The following is a 14,981-nucleotide window of genomic DNA, read 5'->3' as shown; positions in this document are numbered from 1 at the left end:
GAGAAATAGAGAGAGAGAGGGGGGGGAAGAGATGTCTGTAGACCTGCTTCACCACTTTCAAAGCACCCCATCTTCAGGTAGAAAATGGGGGCTGGAACTCATGGCAATGGCTCAACTGGGTGCACAACTTTCCAGCTCCTCAAACTTTGTTTTTTATAAAGAGATTATATTCTCAATGTTTAATATAGGATCTCAAAACCAAAACAACAAAACAAAGAAAAATAGATGAGTTATGTGACATAATCAGTGGAATACTCTTTAATTAATGAAAAAATAGTATTGTATTCTTTAGGACCAAATGGATGCAAATAGACTAGAACTGGAACGCTCTGGTGATGAGGACATGGAGAAGTTTAAAGGACACACATCTGTTTTAGGTCTTTCAGAAGTGTCTGCTATGCTCACAATAAGACTTAAGGCATCTGCTCAATACTCTGAAATGACACTCTTCAAACTGCTTGTACATACTAAGTAGCTGGGAATCTTATAAAAATGTAGACTCCCATTCAGTACATCTTGGGAAGGATATGGGAGTTCAAATTTATAACAAGTTGGTGGTGATGTTAAAATTGCTGACTGGTAGACTACACTAAGAAAATAAGACCTTATGTTTTGTGCCAAGACTGAATGCAAAGTTTAGGTTTTTTTTAAGTCTATAAACTACTCTTATTGTTTTTATACTTTAAGTTATAAGTATTTGCCTTTTAAAAGATCAAGGCAATGTTTTATTTTATGTAATGCATAACCAGTCCTAAACTATGTTTCCAATATCGAATATTTGATTTGTAATTAGATTCTGGTCAGGTGGAATGAATGCAGAAGAAGAATGCAGCATAAATCATTTTTAACAATCAGCAAGAGTACAAGACTTAGAGATACCAAAGCTTAAAAATAATTTCTTAATAGAAAAAAACAAAGACTTTTCAAGGAAATTCAAGCTCTATTTAAGATAAATAACTCACAAGTTCAAACATAGAAAAACTCAGCAGATGCAAGAAAATTCTAATGGATGGTTAACAAGAAATATATCTTTTCTACTTAAGTATAACAGCAGACATATCTGTTCAGTTGTGAATGACTCTTGAAACAAATAGTTTCCTTATGTCAGAGGGTAGGTTAAGTCTCAACCAGAAGATGAAAAATTCAGAACCAGCAAGTGTTATAAGCAGGCTACAGAGCTCCCAGTGTTTTCCTAACACTGATAAGACTATTCTCTAAGCCAACAGCTGCTTCCTCACCCCTGTATATTGCTTTCTTTCTTATCTGTACTGTGTTTTAAATAATAAGTAGAATGCCTCCATATCTCTCTTTTCAGTTTTGACCTTTCTGAAATTTCTGGTTTTGTTACAAAGTTATTTTTCCTATTCATTCATTTATTCATGGCATATCAACACAGAAGTATATACTAGAAGAAATATATATAAAGTATTCCTTAGACTCCTGAGAATTATAGAAAACCAACAATTATAATCCATTCTATAACTGCCAATCCCTAATTGTAAGTACTCTATGATCTACCTTACCTTTTCCTTTAATCTTTAGACAATAGAGTTTTAGCTATTGAATATTTGTTGACTTCCAATCCCCACCCCTCCTCGGAGCAGTCCTAGGTGTCTTCACAGACCTGATGAACACTTTTTCCAAATTCTTACTTCATATTGATGGCATCTTCTTCCCTTTCACAGGGCTTTGTCTCATGGGTCATTGCTTCCTATTCTACCGCATGTACTGAAATCTTACAAGTACATGCTATTAACACTAATGGAGTTCTATATAAGTCTTAGTTTCGGTGAATAATTATCAAAACTAGCAGAGAAAATAACGAGACACTGGAGCTTTATAGTCCTTTTCCCATTGATGTCAGTTTCTGTAAGTTGCACCTTATTAGCTTGGTGCCAAGGTATTGTTCCCTAGCACAATGTGTTCCTCTCCAGAAGCTAGATTACAACCCCTACTAGCCCACCTCTAAGTATAACCATTGTAGCCTAGCACCTTGTCCAAGCCTTACCTTTCTTGTTCTTGGACATGGGTATGTCTTTTTCATAATTAATAAAGGTCAATCAAGGTATTTTCCTAAATGTATTTCTAGGGTATTTACTACAAACATGAATATGTATGTGTGTGTGTGTGTGTGTTTTCTACACCACAGGTATTTAGAAAGTATTATGGAAACAGTAAAAAAGAAAGCACCAAAGAAATATCTACAACTGAGGTCAATTTTGTATTCATGAGATACAACATAAAAGGAGAGTATGAAAAATTGCTTTATTCCTTTTCTAAAGATTAAAAAATGAATTAAGAAATCCATATATAGGTAGATACTCAGAACTGATGAAATTTATTTCAGGTATGTCTTTAAAATGTGGCTCTCGGGGGTCAGACGGTAACTCAGTGCACACATGGCACGAAGCTCAAGGACCGGAATGCTGCCGGTTTGAGTCCCCGGCTCCCCACCTGTAGGTAGTGGTGGTGGGGTTGCTTCACAAGCGGTGAAGCAGGTCTGCAGGTGTTTTTCTCTTCTCCCTTTTCTCTTCCCCTCCTCTCTCCATTTCTCTCTGTCCCTCTCTGTCCTATCTAGCAACAACGACATCAACATCAAAAACAACAACCACAACAATGATAAAAACAAGGACAACAGAAAGGGGGGAAAAACCAAAAAACAAAAACGTGGCTCTCAGGACCAGGTAGTGTTACACCGAATTGAGTTCATATGTCACCTTGTGCAAGGGGACATGGGTTCAAGCCCTTGGTCCCCACCTACAGGGGGGAATCTTCACAAGCAGTGAAGCAGTGCTACAGTTATCTGTTTTTTACTGTCTATATCTCCTCTCAATTTCTGTCTGTAATCTCAAATTAAAATAAATAAATATAAAGCAGCACTCAATGTCATATGCTACTAATGTTTTAGGAAAATGTGCCTTTCAAAAGACAGGGCAGTGTTATGTGCAGGGGCTGAGAAAGGCAAGTAGGAAGCAATGAGTCAGGAGTCTGTAGGGAGCTTGAATGTGACTGGGATGTTTCCGTTCAGACCTGAAGGAGTAGGAGTCATAAAGTCTTATTTAATTCCAGTCACCATAAATGCTATATGCGGAAAATAGTTTTTTTTTTTTTTTGTAAAATGATATAATAAGGTATGTGCAGATTTTCCCTCATACTTAACAACATTAACTTCAGGTTTGCAAGAGAGAAGAAGCTCTCAGAGATAATGATTCTTTTTAAAAATTTTTTTAATTATCTTTATTTATTTATTGGACAGAGACAGTCAGAAATCTAAAGGAAGGGGGAGACAGAGAGGGTAAGGGACAGAATGGCACCAGCAACCCTATTTCACCACTCGCAAAGCTTTCCCCCTGCAGGTAGGGACTGGGGGTTTGAACCTGGGTCCTTGCACATTGCAACATGTGCGCTCAACCAGGTGTGCCACCTCCTGGCCTGAGATATTGATTCTTGAGATACTATAGGAAATATAAATTGAATAAGTCTGTCTCTTCCAACATGTCTTTTGGAAAAGTTGATTTCATGGAAATATTTTTAAAATATTGCTCCCCAAAACATTTTTTGAAGGTCAGTTGATTTCACAGGAGGTGTATAGGGTGAAAGACATCTTTTAAAAAGGCATTATCTACAAGGGCTTCTCCCCCACTGTACCGGGGAAGATGTACTTCCCTTACTTCCTAAATCTCTTCTCTTACAGGACAGATTTTTAAATGAGTGCTTTTGCTTTGTTTATTCTTCTTTAGTAACTACCCTATCTGATCTTGTCCTTTCCTGAACTTTGTCTTAGCTAGGTGTTTTTAAGGGACATCTAAAACCATTTGAGTGACTTTCTGTTTTTTTCTGGGCGTCTCTATTGTATACAGGAAGGTTATACGTTATTAATACATTTCTCCTAGTTTTTCCTCCTGTCAATCTACTTGATGCCTGCTTGATTATTTGCCCAGTTTCTGAAGAACAAAGAGGGTATAGGATGATTTCTTCCTTTGTCCTCCCCTTTTCATTGCTTTGATGAGAAATAGAAAATAGCCATCTCTACCTGCTAGTTCCTTCTGCAACTTATGTTTGGTGTGTCATTCTCTCTTCTAACTTAAACTTTGCCATCCTATATCTTTCAAAAGTCAACTCTCCAAAATATCATTCAAGTAGTGTGTCTACAGATAAGACACAGCTGTTACTATTTACCATGACAAGGAGGAATACTACTCCTACAAAATTAATAGCAGTTTAGTAGGGAGCACAGCATTGGGATAGTTATTGAGATTCTCAACGCACAATTCTGGAATCATTCTCAAGACTTTCACAGAAATAGGGGGGAGGCATGCTTGAACAGCATTGGGTAATGGTTAGGATTCATATTCTGTAGTTGATGGACACAGAACAGAAGTGTCATGGAGTTAGGAGTTACACTATTGTTTATGATTTGAAGATTTAAAGCTTCTGGAAAGAGCAGTAAGGTCATTTTCAATGTTCATCTTGATTAAGTTAAGTTTCTGAGAGCCATGTGCATAACCCAGGTTCCAGCCCAGACTCCACCACATTTAAGAAAGTTTAGGTGTTATAGTCTCTTTTTATTCTCATTGCTTCTCAGTCTCTATCTAAAATAAGCAAACATTAAAAAAAAACTCCAGGGGAATACTAAAATTTCACTGGAGAAGGAAAATCTTGGTAATGCAGTGAAAATGTAAAGATTCTGAATCCACAGAAAACCAATGTTAGTCAAAGGCAGGTGATAAGGGTGATTCAATTGAGTAAAAGTTTTTTTTTTTTGCATCTGCTTCCTAGTTCTACCTTTGCCAAGTCACTCACTGAACTCATTTACATTTCACTTTGGGGGGCTCTAACACATGTTATAATGCAGAAGGAATTAGGTTTGAGCTCCCAGTCCCCATCTGTGGAAGCAAAGCTTTAGAGGTGAAGCAGTGCTGTAGGTGTCATTCTTCCTCTCCCCCAACACCTCTCCCTTCTCAATATCTATCTCTAGCCAATATGTAAAATAAATAAACTTTTACTTTTGATGTCTTTGGAAAAGGGAGATATGTTCTCTTTGGAGGATTAGTATTGAAAGCTAATAAGGAAAGGGAACTAGTACAAGTTCACCTCAGTCCTGCAAGGGATCACAGATTTTTTTTTTTCTTTCCATTCTAAGTTTTCAACTGCAGTTCTGGTTAAAAATGACATAAACTGACAAGGGGCAACATGCAATTTTTAAAGATAAGTTTTCAGTGACATAGAAGCTTTCATAAAAAAAAAAAAAGGAAGGTCAAAGAAGTAGTTAACCATGAGTGTTTTAATGCTAAATTTGTTAAAGAATGAAAATTTGTGGGGGAGGGGGGAATATGATAAAACATACATTTATATATTGAACTGGGAGAAAACGAAGATTTTTTCCTTTGACATTCTCTCCTGTACCTTGCTTGTAAGGATGTTCTCTTCTGGATGTTCCATTCTTCCACAGGAAGGTTATATATTTCTTGTTAAATCGTTTTTATCTGGGAGGGCTTAATGGTTTACAGTCCAGTTGTTGACTAGTGGGTGAAATTTTTTATCTCCCCATGAAAGTTCTCTATAGAACACATTTTCCCCCAACTTAGGTTCCTTTTCTATATCATACACTAAGGCCCTAAGGCTCTCTCCATCCTTTCAAGAAGGGTAATTTTTAAAAATTGTCTTTATTTATCTACTGGATAAAGATAGGCAGAAATCAAGAAGCAAGGAGGGTGATAGAGAGGGAGGGAGACAGAGAGACACCTGTAGCCCTGCTTCCCACTTGTGAAGCTTTCCCCCTGCAGGTGGGGACCAGGGTCTTGAACCTGGGTCCTTTGTGCTGTAACGTGTGTATTTAACCAGGTGGCCCCAAGAAGGATATTTTTTATAGTAGGTTTATATAACTTGTTCCACTGGAAGGTCAGAAAAAAACCCTAGTTGCATACACTATGTTTCAGTTCTTCCAGTTTAAAATATTCAATATGCCAAGGTGCCATATTTTGAGACTATGCAGCCACGTTCACTTGCCACCTTTGAATTGACTAGAAATTCAGCCCTGAATATAGTTACCTTTCCCAGCACAGTATAATGTACACAAGTCTTCAAGTTGTATTGTTCAAAATTTTTCAATGAAAATTACAAAATAATAATAATAATAATAACAACAACAACAATCCTAGTCTAATTAGAACAAAAAAGCAAAGGGTAAGGATCTTAACTTTAATTCCCCTTTGGAATATGGCATTTTCCCATGCACTCAGCTTACTTAATAGTATAATTCGTTGAGTTTTTTTTTTAAATTTTTATTTTAAAATGGAAACATTGACAAAAAACATAGGATAAGAAGGGTACAATTCCCACCACCAGAACTCTGTATCCCATACCTTCTCCTTATAGCTTTCCTATTCTTTAACACTCTGGGAGTGTGGACCCAGGATCATAATGGGGTGCAGAAGGTGGAATGTCTGGCTTCTGTAATTGCTTCTTCGCTGAACATGGGTGTTGAAAGGTCGATCCATACTCCCAGCCTGTCTCTCTCTTTTCCCAGCAGGGCGGGACTCTGGGAAAACGGGGCTCCAGGACACATTGGTAGGGTCATTTGCCCAGGGAAGTCTGGTTGGCATCATGTTAGCATCTGGAACCTGATGACTGAAAAAAGAGTTAACATACAAAGCCAAACAAATTGTTGATTCATCATGAACCTGAAGGCTGGAATATTGCAGAAAAAGATTTGGGGGTCTCCGTTTTGGAAATAGCTAGTAGGTGTATTTTATTTATATTCGAAAGGGCCTATAACTTTATTAGTTATAGGCCCTGAGCTTGACATCTGATATGCAGGTGAACTCAAGTTACTGTCTGGGGAGATAATGTCATGGCTAGGAAGAGGGCTAGAAAGTTTGATCAGGGAAGAGAGTACCTCACAAATATGGGAAAAGTGTATGAATACTGTTTACTATAAACCCCAATGAACTGATTTGGTCCTGAAATAGCTGCAAGTTGGAATGTTCTTACTCATGACCACAGAATTACAGTTTGAACCACAGGGATGCAGAGGTTACATAGACTCCTATGTTGAATATGGGCTTCAGATCAATTCGATGGGTTTTATTTGTTTGTTTGTTTGTGCTCGCGTGTGTGCTTGTGTTATAGTAATAGCATTCAGAGTGATCTAATTCTGCTTCTGTCATACTCAATGGAAATTGGTGATTCAACTGTTGCAAAAATTTGTGTTCATAAATTCAGGTTTAAATAATGCAGAATGACACATTTCTATGGAGTATATGTCATCAACAAGAATACTATACATTTAATACACCTGAATATTGAGGTGAATACAAATGAATGCCAATGACCAAAAACTTTAAAAATCACCTCATTTTGAGGCTGTGGATATATATGCAGTCTGTTTCATGCTACTGAAAGGGGGTTTGAAACAATATTTTATATGCAAAGAAAACATCATTATTTTATTAATGTAGTGATAACTTCTTAAAATTGGTCTCTAAAAAAAAGTACAGAAAATTTCATTAATGCCCTTCTCAATAATTTATAAATTTAAAAATTATTAGCACTTTAGACTAATGATATAAAGAATTAAATCTATGATTTCAAGGATAATATATTGTTTCTTTAATTTAAATATCTTTTCTTTTATCTTAGCTAGGAGAGTTGTACATTCTAGTATTTTAATAAGCAAAAGGTGAATGATTTGGGGAAATATGCCTGTTCATTTCAAAATTACATAGTTTCATCAAACTGTAGGCTTATATGCCAGGTTCTGGCATCCAACAGAGCCCAAGGTTTCCATGGAAACTGCTGAATCATTTTATTCACATATGTATACAGACTAAAAAGAAAGAAAGAATAATTATGTCATAATGCTATTACAGATACATATTGCTAGATTTTTCTTAATATTAATGTATTATAGATTATCTAGATAGAATGTTTAATGTATTTGTCTTTAATTTCAGTTTATAATTAGTCTACTTATACTATGTCTTAGATTAAGAAGTTAATACAGGCTCTTTAGAATGATTGCTAATCTGTATGTCATGTAGAGATTAATATTCCATTCGTTTTTAATACATACATAAGTTCATGACTCTGGAATATATTTTTCATTCATATAGAGAGACATATATATATATATATATATATATATATAGATATAGATATAGATATAGATATAGATATAGATATAGATATAGATATAGATATAGATATAGATATAGATATAGATATAGATATAGATATAGATATATATATGGAATGAGAGGAAAAATCCACAAAGGTGCAGAACAATTTCACAAAAGAAGAGAAAAACTGTGCAGGAGATATAGCATAATGGTTGTGCAAAGAGACCCTCATGCCTGAGGTTCTGAAGCCCCAGGTTAAATCTCCTGCACCATCATAAGAGAGAGTTATGCAGTGTTCTGATTGAAGGGGAAGGAGGAGAAGGAGAAGGAGAAGGAAGAGAAGGAGAAGGAGAAGGAGAAAAACTGTTTCAGAAATACAATTTCAGTAGAAATAAAAGAAGACATTGCTATGCAGAGTAATTGGTAACTATGTTATTTATTAAAATAATTATTTAAATTTATTTAAATTTGACAATGATTTTGGATCTCAGGGCCACAAATAATAGAATTAATATTTGGATTCCCTTTCACCATTTACTTGCAATATCAGACTAGAAGTTCTAGCCCATACAATAGAGAAACAAAGAAAATAAGATACAGAATTAAGAAAGAAAGAAATAAAACTACCTTTGTTCACAGATAACAGATTTTCTATATAGAAAAATTCAAAGAACAAAATGCCTCTTGTAAGTAATTAGTGATTGTAGAAAGGTCATGAGCTAAAAGGTTAATATACAAATGTTAATTAGTTCCCTATATGTCAGCAATAATAATTTGAAGTTTCAAATAAAAATACAGTATAATTTCACATAGCTTCCTTTAAAATAATTGCTTATGCATCTATCTAACAAAATTTGTACAGAATCACTTGTGGAAAGCCACAAAGGTTTCATGAAAGAAACAAAAACTTAAATAAATGGCAATCTTTTTTTTCTTTTTTTTAAATCATTTTACTGGACAGCAACACTACAGTTGTTGATACAAGGGTACAACCTCTCATTCTTTGATAAATATTTTCTTTTTCTTTTCTTTTTTCCCTTTCTTTCTTTCTTTCTTTCTTTCTTTCTTTCTTTCTTTCTTTCTTTCTTTCTTTCTTTCTTTCTTTCTAACCAGAGCACTGCTCAGCTCTAGCTTATGGTGGTGCAGAGGACTGAACTTGGGACTTTTAAGAAAAACACTCTCATCTCTAACTTAAGTCCTTTTCCACTATCATACCAGAACCCCAATCTCTTCTCCCCCCTAACTTTTTTTCTCTTCACTCACATTCTTTTGCTTTAATGCCATAATTTTTCTATATTTATGAACTGGAAGACATGATATTCTAAAGTTGTCAATTTTTTGTGGTTTGAACTATTTATTAAATGTAATCCCAATCAAGATTCCAGAAAGCTAGTTTCTGAACATTGGCAAAATTTATCCTCAAGGTCAGATGGAGAAACAAGAGATCCAGAACAGAGGATATACTACTGAAGAACATAGCTGGAGGTCAGACACATTCTTTGGCTTTGTTAACTGGTTTAATTAATATATCATGGGCAGCATCCATCAGTGAGAAAATATCTTAAAGTTTTACATTTAGCTGTTTTTGCACTTGTATTACTTATGGGCCTGCTGTCCTTTTCATCCTATACTCTCTCCTCAGGCTAAACACTTGAAAATTCACACTGCAACTCAGATTTGCTTCCTGAGTTTCCAACACATATATTCCACTGCCTACTCAACATCTCCACTTAGAAATCTTAACCATATCTCAAATTTAATTTCTTTCAAGTTAAAATTATAATATCCATCCCTCAACTGCCCCCCAGTAAGCTCTAGGACCCTGAATGCCCTTCATATTTATATTTCTGGCAATATCCGCATTAAATCACCATGAGCTATTGAGCCTCTAAAATATATTTTGAATTTATCTACACTTCTCCATCTGTGTAGCAAACACTAATCCAAGCCACTGAAACCATTGCCAAGGATACTGCATAGATTCTAAATTGCTCTTCCCGTTACATTCGTTATATTTTCCAAAATATTCCCCTACACAGTGGCCAAAGTGAAACATTTAAACACCAAGTTACATAATAAATTTTCCACTTTTAGATAGTTTCACCTTTCTTCTGCTTTGTGTACATTTAAGCACATATTTTACTTAAAGAGCTGGTTTATTTGTTCACAGTCCACAATACTATTTTTTAAAACTTTAAAAAAGGCCTATGATTATATCTCTATGCCATCTATAATAAGTGGTAAATTGTCTCACACATAGGGATTGTGTAATGATGTCTATATAAAGAGTGAATTAAACCTTACTCCTCTAACAAGATGCTACATGGAAAGACTTGGAACTTAGCAATTCTTTGGCTGTTTAGTTCATTTCTACAAACACATGTGTTGGCAAGTACTTTCTTTTTTTAAAAAAAATGTTTATTTATAAAAAGGAAACACTGACAAAACCATAGGATAAGAGGGGTACAACTTCATACAATTCCCACCACCAGACCTCCATATCCTATCGCCTCCCCTGATAGCTTTCCTATTCTTTAGCCCTCTGGGAGTATGAAACCAAGATCATTGTAGAATGCAGAAGGTGGAAGGTCTGGCTTCTGTAATTGCTTCCCCACTGGACATGGGCATTGACAGGGTTATCACTATACAACAAATCCATAGACCCCAACAACTAATAATTAATTAATTAATTATTAAAAAAAAAGACAGATATTTAGAGGGTAGACAAGGTTGACCCAAAGAGAGAAAGAGAGGCATCTGTATACCTGCTTCATGGTTTGTGAAGCTTCCCCTCTGCAAATACAGACCTGGGGCTTGAACCAGACCCTCACATATAATGTGTGCCATTACCCGGCCCCCAAAATAAACCTCTAGAGGAATACAGTCTGATAAAAATGTATCTGCTTTGAGATGCATATCTTTGTTTATTCATCAACCTGAGATGAATATTAGGGAGGCTAGCACCCACCTCTTCCTATCAGAGAGGTGAGCACTGTGGCTTTCTGGTCAAACTGCTCTTAGCCTCTCTTGCTTAGTAACATGTTATTCGCTTTTAGCTTGTCTCTGGCTACTTTTCTACTACAAGAGAATCAAGTAAGAGTGAGAACTTCAAGTCTCTAAAATAATCATTGCTAAAAATACTTGTAGTTCCCCAGTCATTCTCAGAAAAGGTTGCTGACCCTTATTCCTGTCTCACACATTTCTCTTCCCATCACAAAAGCAGACAGGATGCCCCAGTTTTATAAAAGCAGTAAGACTTGAGTTGGAGGTCATACAGTTACTCTCTGGCATGTTTTTGCTTCTTCGGGTTATTGGCAAAATATGCATTAGTTCATAAAGACAAACTGTGACTGAAAATAAATGCTATGCATGCTGTTTTATTTCACAATTATGAGTAATTTCAATGAAATAACGGTGAGTTCCATAGGATAATTATATTTTTGTTGTCATTTCTGGGGTTTCATATATCCAGACCAGGTTTTGAGAGATGGAGAGAGAGAGAGAGAGACAGAGAGAGAGAGAGAGAGAGAGAGAGAGAGAGAGAGAGAAGAGGAAGAAACTTTATAACACACAGTCTTCCTCCAGTGCAGTGGGACTGAACTGGAACCTGGGTGTCAAGCATGGCAAAGTAGGAACCTTCCACATGCAGGGTTGTACCAGCTCAAGATTCATTAAAATTAGTATAAACAGAATTCACACCTGAGACATTTTTGACAGGTAATTTCCAATACATATTAAAATAATTTTTGATGACCTCATGTGAAAGTTGATGCCTATTTTTATTTACTTTTTTAAATTTAATAATGGTTGAAAGATTGTTAAGATAAGAGGGGTACAATTCTATACAACTCCCACCACCAGAGTTCCATATTCCATACCCTCCCTTGAAAGCTTTCATATATATTTTTAAATATTTATTTCATTTTGTTGCCCTTGTTGTTTTATTGTTGTTGTCACTGATGTCGTCGTTGTTGGATAGGACAGAGAGAAATGGAGAGAGGAGGGGAAGACAGAGAGGGGGAGAGAAAGACAGACAGCTGCAGACCTGCTTCACCACCTGTGAAGCGACTCCCTGCAGGTGGAGAGCCAGGGGCTACAACCGTGATCCTTATGCCAGTCCTTGTGCTTTGCGCCACATGGCGCTTAACCCGCTGCACTACTGCCGGATACCCGAAAGCTTTCATATTCTTTATCCCTCTGGGAGTATGGACCCAAGATCACTATAGTGTGCAGGAAGTGGAAGGTTTGGCTTTTATAATAGCTTCTCCACTGGACATGGGCATTGGCAGGCTGACCCATACCCCCATCCTGTTTCTACTGTTCCCTAGTGAGAGAGGGCTCTGAAAAGATGAGGTTCCAAGACACATTGGTGAGGTCGTCTGCCCAGGGACATTAGGTTGGCATCATGGTAGCAACTGCAACTTGGTGGCTGAAAAGCATTAAGTTATAAAGCAGAACAAATAGTTTAATAATCAGGAACCTAAAGGTGAGAATAGAACAGGTAAGATTTGAAGTATCCGTTTTGGAAAAAGCTAAGAAGTCTATTTTAGGTACATTCCAACGGGCCTACAACTTTATTAATTTGGGCCTGAGCCTGATAGCTAACATGTAGGTGGGTTAAAGGTATTGTCTGGGGAGATGGTGTCATAGTTGGAAATAGAACCAGAAAGCTGGATCAGGACAGAGATTAATTACCATATATGGGAAAAGTATATAAATATCATTACTGTAGACCCCATAGATAGTGAAATCTTATAAGTTAAATCTATATATTTTTATTGGTGTAGTCACTGGAACACATATATAATTTTTATAAATAGTAAAGTAGAGTAATCTGAGTCTCCAAAAGAGTGTCTCAACAGTAAGGCAAAGTTGTCCCTTATAGTTGAATCAATATACTATTATTATTTGAAAGATTTAAAAATCATTATTCATAAAAAAGGAAAATTTATTTATTTATACTTTACTATCAGGGGAGAGATTAATACTCTTAAGAGTCCCAGTAAGTATATAGAATCATTTCAAAGGAATAATTATTTCTTTTAAAAAGAATTTTATTTTAACAAGCAGGGAGAGAGCGATACCGAGAGGAAGACCAGAGCACTGCTCAGCTCTGGCTTAAGGTGGTGCTGGGGCTAAAACCTTAGGACCTTGGAGCTTCAAGCATGAAAGGCTTTTACAGAACCGATGTCTCCCCTGCCCACTAGCCCATTATTCCTTTTTGTGACTGGTGACTCATGATTATGATACATTTAATTAATTAATTAATTAATTTTATTTTAGAAAGGAGACATTAACAAAACCATAGAATAAGAGGGGTACAATTCCCATAACCCGATCTCCACATCCCACCCCCTCCCCTGATAGCCTTCCCATTCTCTATCTCTCTGGGAGTATGGATCCAGGGTCGTTGTGGGTTGCAGAGGGTGGAAGGTCTGGCTTCTGTAATTGCTTCCCCACTGAACATGGGCGTTGACTGGTCTATCCATACTCCCAGTCTCTCTCTGTCTTTCCCTAGTAGGGTGGGTCTCTGAGGAAGTGGAGCTCCAGTACACATTGATGTGGTCGTCTGTCCAGGGAAGTCTGGTCAGCATCTCGCTGACATCCGGAACCTGGTGGCTGAAAAGAGAGTTAACATACAAAGCCAAACAAATTGTTGAACAATCATGGACCTAAAGACTGTAATAGTGCAGATGAAGTGTTGGGGGTATTCCCTGCATGCTCTTGTGTACTTCTGCTTTCAGGTTTATATTTTTCCCCTAGTTTATGGGCACAGGTGAACCTATGCTCTATCTCAGGGGACCTGGACTATATCTAGGTTTGGGGATTTTATTAGGGAGTGGAACACCTGGAATGGAATTAGAGAATACTATGAAAGGAAAGGTCTCACCCGAGTGATGAAACTGAAGGGTTGTCATTCCACACCTGAAGTCTCTGGTCACAGTCTGAAGTGAAGCATGCTGGGTGGCACTTGTTGTGTTGATTAGGTTGCAATCCGCGGATGCAATATTACTTGATTTGAATTGAGAGCAGCATGCAGAAAAGTGGGCCCCACCCTAAGGTTCCAGGACTGGGGGAAATATAGGCTCTGTAGTGGGAATGTGAGGTTCCTGTTGTCTTAGGGTTCAAGAAGACAATGGATAGTTATTGTTACCATCACATTATTTGGTGATAGGGTTAACTTTGGAAAGTCCCTTTGATAGGGTTTGGGGTATAGTACCCAGCATCTTGTATATAGCTGTGCTATCGGTTGCTCCTGTTCTCCTGGTCTAAGCTTTTGGGAGAGTCAACATATCAAAGACAGCCTATGTATTAAAAAGATTCAGTCTGTGTTTTAAGAAGTTCTAGACATATCATCAGTTTTTTTCCTCTCATATTAATTAAATAGTGGTTTATATAATGTTTACACTTTAATAGGATTGTACATAAACACCTCTCCCACCACCAAAATCTGTGTCCCATTCCCACCACCCACCCCCGCCCTAAACCTAACCCTAACCCCATTCCTTTTTCTAGTGTGTATTGTCAAACTTGATATGAATGTTCGGAAAATAATGGACAGGTAACCCCACCCTAGTATATACATGGAAGTTTTTCACAAATGTAGTGAATAGCTTTGAGAAGATAAAATGGCTAAAATAAAGGCAATCTGGATTCTCTACCAACCTCTTTTTGATAGAGTAAGAAAGGATCAGTAAAATTCTTAGGGCAAGAGCAGCTCAGCCTTGTAGCCCAAGCATGTCCCTGACCTTTGACCTCACTTTCACAAGCACCAGCAGGTCCCCTGAGTTACACTTTGCCAGTCAGCACACAGCCTGGATCCCTAGAGGGTGGGAAAGGAGCAACAGGGGCTTAAAGAGG

The sequence above is a fragment of the Erinaceus europaeus genome, chromosome 14 (assembly GCF_950295315.1).
Source record: "Erinaceus europaeus chromosome 14, mEriEur2.1, whole genome shotgun sequence".
Taxonomy (NCBI): domain Eukaryota; kingdom Metazoa; phylum Chordata; class Mammalia; order Eulipotyphla; family Erinaceidae; genus Erinaceus; species Erinaceus europaeus.
Note: the sequence above shows the minus strand (reverse complement) of the source record.